Consider the following 13,119-nt stretch of genomic DNA (forward strand, 5'->3'; position numbering starts at 1 on the left):
CTATAAGGTAGCTTTTATTGCCACCAACCAGCTCCTTATCATCTACTTTAAGGCCCTTAACAAAGGGTGTCAAATCCTGCTGTGTAATGTTAGTATAATCCAAATGGTAGTTCGACCAAGCACCAGGCTATTAGGAGTGGCCTATACAGTATCAACAGATAGATATGCAAGTACCCTAAGAGCTTAAATATCTCTAAACATACCAGCCACAATTGAAAGGTTTAAATACATTTAATAATAAATAAGAAAAGAACAAGACAATACTCAGTAAGTAATCAGTTATATCAGAGTTCAAAATCACAGGAAATATTTAAAACATCATTGCAAGATAGTCTCAAATAAATAAAGAAATATCTAAACTATACTTTACTATACTCCTATCTGAATCTAAAAGAGTTACTATGCCCTAAAAACATACTTATAGCAAGGCAAGTGCAGGTGAGTGGATGTTCTTGTTAGGTCAAAGACAAAATACAAAATGCCCTGTTTATCTCTCTTAGAGAGTTCTTAAATTAATACATCAAATATTTCTGTTGGGATACTTGCATCATGACATCACTTTTTGTCACCTGCAATTAGTTACCAGACAAAACCCCTTTGTCAGAAACTACCAGCATTTTAGCATCTCCATGTGAAAAATACATATCTCTCAGATGTTTGCAGATCATGGACATCATAAAACAATAAAACACTTCTATACCTCAAGCCTAGCAATTACTTCTCTTTTGAGACAATACAAAAATCTTCTAGCTCTAGACATTGTATCAGCTACTGCACTGAAACTGAGAGATAGCATATTTTGTTTATAGCCCAGCTATAAAGTAACTTAACCTCAACTATTCTTAAGTTTTGCAAGTTAATCTTTTATGTTCCAGTAGGGTATACTGTGGATACATTTTTGAAGCTGAGTACAAACCCTGTCCAATATATACTGTTGTATCAGCAGTTTGATACACACATAACATACAGTTCTGATATGGTGGTAATACAAGCAATTGCATCCTGATGATATTCCCAAATGACATATAACTATTTACAAAATTCTAGATAGCTGTGCTGGCAGTATCTCCTTCTGTCACACTTCTACATAAATCATATTAATATTCTCAGATGACATACAATTATTTACAAAATTATTATTTACATTTTTATTTACAAAATTCCATTCCAATTCCATATAGCTAGGCTGACAATGTGACATTACTACCCCCCAAAAAAACTCAAGATAGTTTTTCAAGTGACCCTTGAGAAACATTGAGAGAGTGAGCCTATCTGGTAATACACTACCCCATACCTTCTCTTGACAGCCCACCTGCATTGGCATTGCTAAGCCCACTGCAGTCCTGTACTGTCATATCATATGCATACAACCCTAGCCTCCACTTTAGTAACTTGCCATTTTGCTGGCTGGCTTGATGTAGCCATGTTAAATAATTGTGGTCTGTAACAACAGTTAATTTCCTTCTATACAGATAAGGCTGAAGTATCTGCAGTGCCTGCACTTTGGCTAGACATTCCTTTTCTACAACTGCATAGCATTCCTCCCTGGGTTGGATCCTACAGTTGAGATATACCACTGGGTGCTCTTCTCCCTCTGAGGAGACCTGGCTGAGTACAGCCCCCACCCCATGGTTTGAAGCATCCACCGGCACAACAAATTCTTTGCTGTAATCTGGACTGGCTAGCACAGGGGATTCTCTCAAAGCTCCTTTAAGCTTCTGGAATGCCTACTCACATGCTGGGGTCCACACTTTATCTAGTTTGTTTTTCCTTGTCAGGTCTGTGAGGGGAGCACCTATGGTACTATAAATGGGGCAAACCTTTTGTAGTTCCTTGCTATTCCTAAGGATGCCCTCACCTAATTTTTGGTAAAAGGGGCAGGCCATGCCTGAAAGGCTTCCACTTTGGCAGGTTCTGGCCTGATCTTACCACTCCCGACTCTATGTCCCAGGTAGGCAATCCCTGCCATACCCGCCTGACATTTGCTGGGCTTAATGGTCAACCCTGCTCTCTCTAGTCTGCCCATCACCTCCCTGATATGCTGAATTTGCTCTTGTCAGGAATGGCTGTAGATGGCAATATCATCCAGGTAAACAAGGGTGAAATTTCTTGCTCCTGCTAGGATATGATCTACCAGCCTCTGTAAAGTTGCTGGGGCATTTTTCATCCCAAAGGGCATCTTTGTGAACTCATACAAGCTGAAAGGAGTCACAAAGGCTGACCTCTCACTAGCACTGGGAGTCAAGGTGACCTGCCAGTAACCCTTGGTAAGATCATTAGTGGTAAGATACTTAGCCCCACCTAGCTGCTGTAGGGCTTCATCTGTCCGAGCCATGGGGTAAACATCTGACTCTGTGTGACTATTTAATTTCCTGTAGTCCAGACAGACATTGGTGCTGCCATCCTTCTTTAGTACCAGCACCACTGGGGAGGCCCAGGGACTGCTGGACTCCTAGATTACCCCTAGTTCCAACATTTCTTGTATCTCCTCCCTCAGAATCTGTTTCACTCTCTCAGGCACCCTAAAAGTGGCCTGCTTAATAGGCCTTCAGGGTCCTGTATCCACATGGTGTTGCACATAGTGGCTGCACCCTACTTTCCCAGTGAACATGACCCCAAACTCTGGGGATGGTAGGGGTGGTCTTTAGGTGCTTCACCCCACAGTGCTTCCACAAACAGGCCAGCAGGTCTGATAAAAATTGGCACCTCTGTCAATCAGTATTTCTTTTGGGAAACCTACCCTGCTGAAAATCTCTAACAAAGCATTTGCCACCTTTTCTGCCTCAATGATGGACAGACCCACTGCATCAGGGTATCTGGTAGCATAATCTACTACCACTAGGATATACGTTTTCCCAGTAGAACTTGCGGTATTCAGAGACCCCACAATATCCATAGCTACCCTCTGAAATGGCTCCTCAGTCACAGGCAAAGACATCAAATGAGGTTTCACCTTGTCTCCTGCTTTGCTTACCTTTTGGCACTGCTCACAAGTCCTGCAGTACCATGTTACATCTCTGGAAATCCCAGGCCAATAAAAGTTCTGCAAAATATGTCTCTTTATACATTTTATGCCAATATGACCTGCAAAGGGAATGTCATGGGCTATGGCTAGAAGTGCCAGATGGTAGTCTCTGGGCACTACCAACTGTTGTATTCCCTCACCCTTTGCCCCTCCCTCAATGGTCCGCTCTCTGTACAGTAACCCTTTTCCCCAGTATACACATCCCCTTTCCCTTGAGAATCAGGTGCTTCACTAGCTACCTCTCTCAGGCCTTGTAATGTATGGTCTGAGAGCTGAGCCTGTCTCATCCTTCTCTTGGTAATCCTTCCCAGCTCCCCCTTCAACAGAAAGTCTGGTATTCTCTGACATCAGTGCCTCACTGTCAGCCTGGGTACTACTACTCACCTCTGCCCTTGCAGTCACTCTCTCCAAGGGAACATCAGTACCCACAAGCAGCTGTGGCTCACCTTCAGTCTCACTGCTACAGGGCAGCTCCCTCCCTGAAGTAACCACCTCACCAGTCCTGGCTGTGTGGTCTGTCTTGGTCCCCTCCAGGAACCAGACCCAGATGCTTGTCTCCAAGCCTGACTGCTGAAATGGAAGCAGGATGATTCGACCCCCAGATGATTTGACCCAGGAGGATTCAACCCCAATGCAATTGTATACACTTTCATGTTTAAATTTATATTTATTGTCTATGGGAGTAGCTAGTGGACAGTTTGACCCCAGACGATTTGACTCTGGACTATTTGCCCCCAATTATATAAAAAAAGTTTTTAAAGTTTTATAAATGCATTTTATTGTTTAATATTTCAATCATGATGTAGATGTTAATTTATTTAACATTTTATTTAATTTGCAAATATAATTAATTTAATTAATTACAGTTTTTTAACTTAACTTTTAAAATCAATATTATTTAACATTGCAACCCGCAGTGGTGGTGCTATGGTAGCATTGTCACCTCACAGTAAGACGCTGTCCGGTTCGATTCTCAGCTAGAGCGTCTTCTGTGTGGAGACATGCGTGAATGGGCGTACCTTCGTTAAAGGTTGTGCATCAGGGCTGGTAACTCGGCACGTAAAAATTAACTACCAATCATTAGCGGACCAGAGTTCCACTGTGGAGACCCCTAACCGGGAAAAAGACGAAAGAAACAACAACATTATTTGACATTGCAAACAATATTATTTTAAATTAACATTAGTAACACTATTTTATGTATTTCAAATGCAAATGTTTTAAACATTTATACTCATACCTTTTTTTTTTTTTTTTTGAGGAAATCTTTGATATTTTCCCATTAACTGTGTACATGCATGAGGTGTATATAACATTTTTTTCTTGATGTCAAAACATCTGTGGTTTATTTTTTTCTTGCCTTGCCATTTCAATGGGGTCAAACCATCTGGGGTCAAATTGACCGGGGTCAGAACGTCTCATACCCCATGAAACTGCATGCACACAAGGTACGCATTATCAAAATCATTCCCTATCAGGACATCTGCAGGTTTATCCCAAAATACACCTACTTGCTGGCATCCTTTTCCACCCTCCCAGTCAAGGTGAACCCTAGCCAAAGGTATTTGGAATGGGGTCCCTCCCAAAGCTTTGACTGGAGTGCACTGCCCAAGCAAGTAGTGTTCCTCTTTAACTATTGCAGGCTTCGCAATGGTTAGGTCAGAGGTCGTATCTCTCTTAGCAATGGCCTCTTTCCCATTTACTAAGATAGGATATAACCTCTTGTGGTAGTTTGGTACCCTTGTTGTCTTCAGACAACTTACTGCTGGTATTTTGTCATTCTCACTTACTGGCTCTCTCACCTTTTGTTCCTCACCTTGCCTCCATGGACATCTATATGCTACATGTCCCCAGTGGTTGCATTTAAAACATTTAACCTTTGTTCCTGGATGTGAACCTGGATTAGTGGCTTCCCCTGCTACTGCTGGCCTCTGTTAGGGCAGTCTAGGCAGCCCACCATGGCTTCCCTTAGACCCATGAGCAGCACTGGATATCCCTTTCCTGTTCAGTGATGCCCTGCTTGCTAGGTGTAGGTCTCCCTTCTTCCCCAACTCATCTTCAGTATTGCATTGCCTATCTTCTAACCAGATTCTCATGTCCTCAGGCTAAGGGCTTGTTCTCTCACCAAAAGGTCTGCCAGACTTCAAAAGTGGTGACCTAACATCCACTCACCCACCTATGGAAATAAGTGCTTAGTTCCTCAATATATTCACACACCTTCATCTGCCTTGCATCTATGCTCATGAAACTTTTTCCTGTAAGATTCATGTGCTAACTTAAAACATTCTAAAAGACAGTTTTTGACAGTATTATAATTTAAGCAATTAGTATCGTTCAATTTAGAAACAGCAGTTACAGCTGGAGTAAGGGGGTCAGAACCGTACCCAGAGCCCTTGGTCAACATTATACTGTTTACATACACTTTCAAACATATGAATGAAACTATTAAAATTATCCCTCACTGTAAATTGTGGAAGAAATGTATTGACCTTTGTTGCTTCTGGGGTTCGATTACTCCCTTACCCATTACCTCCATGACCTTGGTGAAGAGTCAGCATCTCCGTTTCATGTTGGCTCTGCCTCTCACTCTCCTCAGCTTCTAGACATTGCAGTTACTCATTTTCCTCAGCCTCCAGATGTCTCAGTTTCTCATTTTCCTCAGCCTCCAGACATCTCAGTCTCTCTGCTGCTTCTATTTCCAAATGTTTGGCTCCAGTTCAAGTTTCTTTAATGCTAGATGGATTTTAAGTCCACTGTGGAAAGGTTGAACTGTCCATTTTCTGACAATTGTATATCTCCAAGGGCAGTCTGATTGTCCTCTTGGTTGCTGGTCTGCAATGCAGCTGTGCCCAAGGCTGCAATAATTTCTGCTTTAGTTAGGTTGGCATGCACCAGTTCTTTAGCCTGGCACATCTCAGCCAACTGGCTCCTTGTCAGCTTGCCATACTCCTCTGCTGACATTCTTGCCTGTTCTCCCTGACTAAGCTAACAAACAAAAATAAATAAATAAAATAAAACAATTGTGATATGAAACTCTGAATGTTCACTATGCGGCTGACTAACAGTACAAACACCTTCAGTGACCACTGTTTACATGCTACAAGAATTCAATGCTCTCACCACTGTAAGCCAATTAATATAAGATGTGGATATCCAACCACTGCCAGCCAATTAATATGTGATGCCCCAGCACTGGCCTAGTAATCAAGGAGCCTCAATCCTCACCACTGGCAACAGTGGGGAATGTACACACTGGGAAGGTGACAAGTACATGCACAGTAAAGTGCAATTTCCCTTAAGAGCACACAGAGATCACAGTCAGTCTGGAGCTGGTTTCTCCCTCTTTCTCCAGATCCCCAATAAGACTGTCACTGGCACAGCTATACAGTTGAGATCTCAGCTGAATGGCCAGGCTAAGACCTCCAGCTCCCTCTCTGTCCAACCAGTGCTTTGTGTCTCTGCCCAAGTAGCTGACACAAACACATTTTGAAATTTGATTTATACACAAACACACACCTGGGAAAGGCTTTCACAGGTTTACTAGCTATACCCCTTTCTGCACAGACTATAAGGTAGTTTTCACTGCCACCAGTCAGCTCCTTATCAGCTACTTTAAGGCCGTTAACAAAGGGTGTCCAATCCTACTGTGTAATGTTACTATTAATCCAAATGGTAGTTTGACCAGGTACCAGGCTATTAGGAGTGGCCTAGACAGTGTCACCAAATAGATATGCAAGTACTTTAAGAGCTTAAATGTCTCCAAACAGACCAGCCACAATCAAAAGGTTTAAATATATTTAATAATAAATAAAAGGACAAGACAATACTCTGTAAGTAATCAGTTATATCAGAGTTCCAAATCACAGGAAATATTTAAAACAACATTGCAGAACAGTCTCAAATAAACAAAGAAAACATCTAAGTTATATTTTACTATATTCCTATCTAAATCTAAAAGAGTTATTATGCCCTAAAAACTTACTTACAGCAAGGCAAGTGCCGGTGAGTGGATGTTCTTGTTAGGTCAGACTAAATGCAAAATGCCCTGTTTCTCTCTGTTAGAGAGTTCATAAACTAATATCTCAAATACTGTTGCTGGGATACTTGTAGCATGACATCACTTTTTGTCACCTGACTTCAATTCCCAGACTAAAACCCCTTTGTAAGGAACTGCCAGCATTTTAGCATCTCCCTGTGAAAACACATATCTCTCAGATGTTTGAAGATTGTGGAAGTCATAAAACAATAAAACACTTCTACATTTCAAGGCTAGTAATTACTTCTCTTTCAAGACAATACAAAAAACTTCTAGCTTTAGACATGTGTCTGCTACTGCACTGAAACTGAAAGATAACATCTTTTGTTTATGGCCCAGCTATAACGTAACTTAACCTCAACTATTCTTAGGTTTTGCAAGTTAATCTTCTATGTTCCAGTAGGGTACACTGTAGCTGCATCTTTGAAGCTCAGTACTGTATAAACCCTGTTCAATACATACTTTTGCACCAGCAGTTTGATACACATAAGATACAGTTCTAATATAGTGGTGACAAAAGCAATTCCATCCTGCTGATATTTACAAATGACAAATAACTATTTACAAAATTCCAGATAGCTGTGCTGGTAGTATCTTGTTCTGTCACACTTCTAAATAAATCATATTAATAGTCTCAAATGACATATAATTATTTACAAAATTCCATATAGTTAGGTTAATAGTGTGACAGAAGCATACACCTTTTCATCCAAACATGTCAATTATTTTACTATCCTTGACAGAAGGGAAAGGATTGCAATTAACATAATGTTTGTCAACAGCTGGAGTAACTAAATTTATAGTTACTGGATCAGAACTGGGATGATAAGTGTATAAAATTTTGAAGGACTGAGGGACTTTGTATATTCTTTCTGCTTTCTATGGTGCAGCAGGGTAGATATCAGAGAAATGACAGGCTGTGAAAAATATGTCTTCTAATGCTGACAGCACTGGTGCAGCTGTGAAGATGTTCTGGGAATTCCATTTATAACAGCCCATAGCATTTTCTGAGGGACTGAAAAACCTCTGTGTTTTCACACTGAAAAAAATGTCTCATTCTGGAAATAGGCTCAGTGAAAGAGAATCATTGACAGGGAGATTCAGATAACATGCTCTCCTCTGAGTCTGAAGCAGAAATCAGAGGAGAAAATATATATCTGTCCCATCATATTCCTCCACAGATTCATTTTCTTGAATCTCTTCAGGAAAAGACAACTCCTTTTTTTCTTACCAGAAATCACCTGATAAGAATGGTCACTAGCCTGTACAATACCACAGGCCAGGCTTAAACTATTCCTGTCCATCCAGTGTAACTATGGTGGAAAAAGATGTATGTTTAAGTTTCTGTTTATTTTTTACATGAACATTGAGGCAAATAGAATAATTAATGACAACAACATCTTTCCTATAGTTGGGGACAACATTTTAACTAAGATCAGGAACCTTCCTTGCCCTTTCTCCCAAAAACAACAAGAATGGTTCTCCCTTGCCCACTAAGGAGACTTCAACAGAAGCAAAGAAAGTGATTAACCAATGTTCTGTAGCGGCTGTATTCACAACACTAGTAGGATCTGGGGAAAAAGAATAGTGGTCTGAGGAAACAACGTAGGCCACAGGAGTGACACACCTGCAGCTTAGGCAAATTGCTAGCCTGTTGTGGTGGCAAAGGCTATTTAATAAACTAACTTTTTGTGGCTGGAAGAAGGCTTGGCCATAGGACTAGTAGTTTGATGCATTGTCAAGATGAAAATCGTACTTCTTTGAGGGAAACTAAGCAACACAAGTTGGTAAAATTTTAAAAGCAGTAGAAAGTAACTTTTCCCTTGTAAAATACAGTTAAAAAGCACTATAATATACTTAACCACCCCCAAAAGATTAATAAACACACTTCCTCTACATAAAAAAAATGATTTTAGAATGTTTAAATTAAGTTTTAAACCCTCAGAACCAAAAGTGTGTTCCTGTTTAAAAGTACAGTAAAGTCATGTAACAATCAGAAAAACAGATATTCCTAGCATAACATATACGTTCTTCAAACAAGAAAGTAAATTTAAATATCAAAAAAAATACGAAGAAGTTGTTTTTCCCCAAAGGGAACTTATCTACCTAGTTATAGAACAGCAAAAGCTGACCATCGATACTCGAAAGCCCACAGAGGAGTGTTCTCTTTGGCAGCAAGGAAGTTCTGTGGGGCTTGGCACTCAATCCTGTCTTCTAGTCAGCCCAGTTTAAGCTGACTTATGGTTTGGGTGTGTAGATGGTATCCTGAAGCTATGGAAGCTGGCTGACTGTTACACCCTATGCAGGATATAACCCATATAGCTTAGGCTACTAAAGCAGCAATCACTATGAAGAACATCTGGAAGCAAAGGAGTTTATTCGTGTTTCATTTAAGCAGTGCTTTTATTTATAAAAACATTTGTCCATGCACTTCTGAATGTGTGTTTGGTTCATACTAAACAAAATGAGTTTTATGGGAACAAATCTTTAATATTATTCTGTCCTAGCTCATTACAGTATAATAAAATTAACTACATATAAAAGGTTCCATATTAACCTACATCTATAGCCCACAAAACGTTTCTTATTTTTCTTCTCCCTCCTTTTTATAATGTATATTTCTAATCACAATAACTCTCACTGAACTGTAACAATTTCTCTCTTGAGTATTGAAAGCATCTATATATATAGTGTAAATAGTATTGATTGATTATTTTACTTCATACTGTACTACCAATAATGTATAATAACTTATTTTTCTGAAGTGGCGTTACCTCTACTTATTATACTATGTTTGTTACCTTATATCAATGAAAATAATAAATAAAGAATTTTTGGAAAAAAATTAGTTTTGTGATACTGCTATGTTTCTATTTGTTAGATACAAAATACTGCCCCAAGACATTTTATTTTTGTGATTGGCGTGGTACTGGGTATAACTACCAGAAATAGCAGAGCTCTTGATTTTTCTTGTATGTTAACCAAACAATACAAATGTACATACTTGTGAACATTTTTACTGATATATAATATAGTATTAACTTTATGCAAGACTTCTTAAATATTGTATGGAATAAGTGACAAACTGCAAACAGAAAAGGCACTACAACTTAAAAATAAATTTTCATCCATTTGGCCTGCTGTATTCCAATTTAGAAATACAAAACAATGATGTTGTCATCTACACATACTTATTCATGGATGCCCTAAACTGGGTAGAAGGCCTCAGTCGATGGATCCTCAGGATTCTGCATTTGTATTCATTCTTTTATTTGTTTGCTGGGTACATGTGTGCAGTAAGACCCTTATTTACACAGTTTCAAAATGAAAAGTATGTGAAGCAGCATAGAAGAGGCATTAAACATATGGTTGTGGTCAGTAGCATATCTAGCAGATTTGACACCAGGAGCAGACATTTTTTTAACACCCCCCACAGAGATTTTTTTTGAATACCTCCACCTCAATGACAATTGCTTTTTTGTAATAATCATGAAATCAAACAAAATAATGGTCAGCAAGGCAGACGCTAGGAGCAGTGATCAAATCGCCAAAAAACTCAGCCATCCTACAAAAAGCCTTGTCCCAAACAAATAACTAGTGCTAGAATCATGAACTAAAGCTAAATGTCAGCAATGCATCATCATCTCTTTTGGAAAGTTGAGTACGACACTGGCAACAAACCCCTCGGAGCTGTCCCAGTACTTTGGGATTTGGTAACTTATGTAGACAGTAGACCCCAAATTCTATAATGAACAGATCAAGATGAAGCAAACTTAGGGACATTTTGCAAAATATGTAACAGTTTCAACTTGGTTTTACATATGCAGCACCCAGATAGACATAGAGTTATATATACAGAGAGAGATTAAAGATTGTAGCATACTTCATACAAATGCACACTAGTCTTGTAAAGGCAGATTATAAACTAAGCAAATAATACAACAGTAATTTACAGATCAAACATATTGACTTAATACAAGAACATTGTGTAAAACTAGGGACAGTTTTAAATGTGTTTCATACAATATTCCAGTTTATTTTGTACAAATGCACACTAACCATTAATGCCCACCTTTAAACTGAGCACCGGTTATTTCAACAATGCAACTAGGTACCCCCCAGAAAAAAACATAAATATTCCAATTTATTTTGCACAAATGTACACTAGCCAGCCATTATACCAGACTTTAAGCTAAGCAAATGAAAAAGATAAGTTCCCATAGCACAGCTAGCCACCCCAAACCAAAATGTCCATTTGTTTCACAGAAATACACACTACCCAGCCTTCAAAGTAATATGAAAAGTGCAAAGTTACTGTCAACTCCTCCGTAAAAAGCATACGTATTCAGATTTATTCACACAAATGCACCTTAAGGGTGGAATTTAAATTGACCAACTGAAAATGACAAGTTATATTTATCCATAACACAGCTGGGCAATCCCCCTAGCCAAAACAAAAAAAAAAGATAAAATGTTCCAATTTATTAATACAAATATTCACTTACCAGCCTTAACAACATAATTTAAGCTGAGCAAATGAAAGGCCAAGTTTCTTTAACCCACAAACCAGCTAGCTAACCCCCTCTGTACCAAAACAAAAAGAGGGTACAAGAATACAATGAAAAAAAAATAACATAAATATACAGTTTACAAACACATGCCCACACACATGCACACTCACATACACACACACACACACACACACACACACACACACACACACACACACACACACACACACACACACACACACACACACACACACACACACACACACACACACAGTACACATGCTAGCCTAACCACCTTGCTCCCCAAAAATAAGAAAGTAAATCTGGTGATATTCACATTAAAAAGAAAATGCATACCTTCAGTTTAGTAGTTCACAATACCTTAGCTGATTCTCTTGCTATGATTAATCCAGTTCTCTGGGTTCAATTAAATAAAAAAGAATTTCCACTGTAAAACTCTGTACTGCATTGTACTACTGTGTACTGTACAACCACAAGGCTGCTGCTAATTTTAAAAATAACCGTGGTTCTCTCCAGTCTTGTCTGTATTCCCTTCCTAGCTTTCGCCAATCGTGTACCATGTTTTTACATATGGACACATGGATGAACAGATGAAACCAAGAGGAAGAAAGAAAACACTTAATTCAGAGACAAATCATGGTTAAATGGGGCGTTAAGCACAGTAATGGTTTGGGACCCCCCACACACACAGCACCCCCCAGCAGATATTCCAGTGTCCCATTACTAGGCTATTTCTCCCCAGTTACCATAAACACTGCTCAAACCTCTCAGTGTACACATTATTTTCTTCTTTACTTCTACAGTGATTACAGGTATTTAGATTTAATTGATTACAGATATTAAGATTTAATTAAAACTTTTATTTCAAATTTTATAGCACAAACACTGATAGCCATTTGCTAAACAAAACAAAACAAAACAATACGGTCTCACAATGAAAACACACTTACCTTGAAAAGTAAACTTCTCTGCCAGTGAAACTGACATTCATTGAAACAGCATTGAAATCCATATTCAAAAAAATGCATCTGGCCAGTGGCAGCTAAAGTTTACCTCTGGAATGTTTTCAAAACATATGCCTCTTGCACACATTTTCAGGACAATGCATACATGCATGTGTTCTTTAATTCCACTGAAAATTTGTAGTTTTAAATATTCTTCCAGTAAGCAATGAAATAAAACATGTAACCCAATAATGACAAAACCACCCATTTCAGAACATTTCAACCATAAAATGCCACTCAGACGTCTGTCATTACAATCCACCAATACCAGTCAATATGCACAATCTCTGCAGAAGTAAAAGTCATCTGAATAGTCCCACATTAAACAGATCTGTAACTTATGAAGAAGTTGCTGCTAGCAAACAACTTTATATTTCACAGTTTCATCTATAAATTCAATGCCCGCTACCCCTGAAGAATAAATTGCCTATGCTGCAGTGAAACAAATGGTAAACTGGTAATATTGCAATAGGGAATGGATGGCAAACTCATGACAGGTTCATAGCTACTAGACATTTCATC

The sequence above is a fragment of the Protopterus annectens genome, chromosome 1.part2, assembly GCF_019279795.1.
Source record: "Protopterus annectens isolate FY-2018-M chromosome 1.part2, PAN1.0, whole genome shotgun sequence".
Classification (NCBI taxonomy): domain Eukaryota; kingdom Metazoa; phylum Chordata; order Ceratodontiformes; family Protopteridae; genus Protopterus; species Protopterus annectens.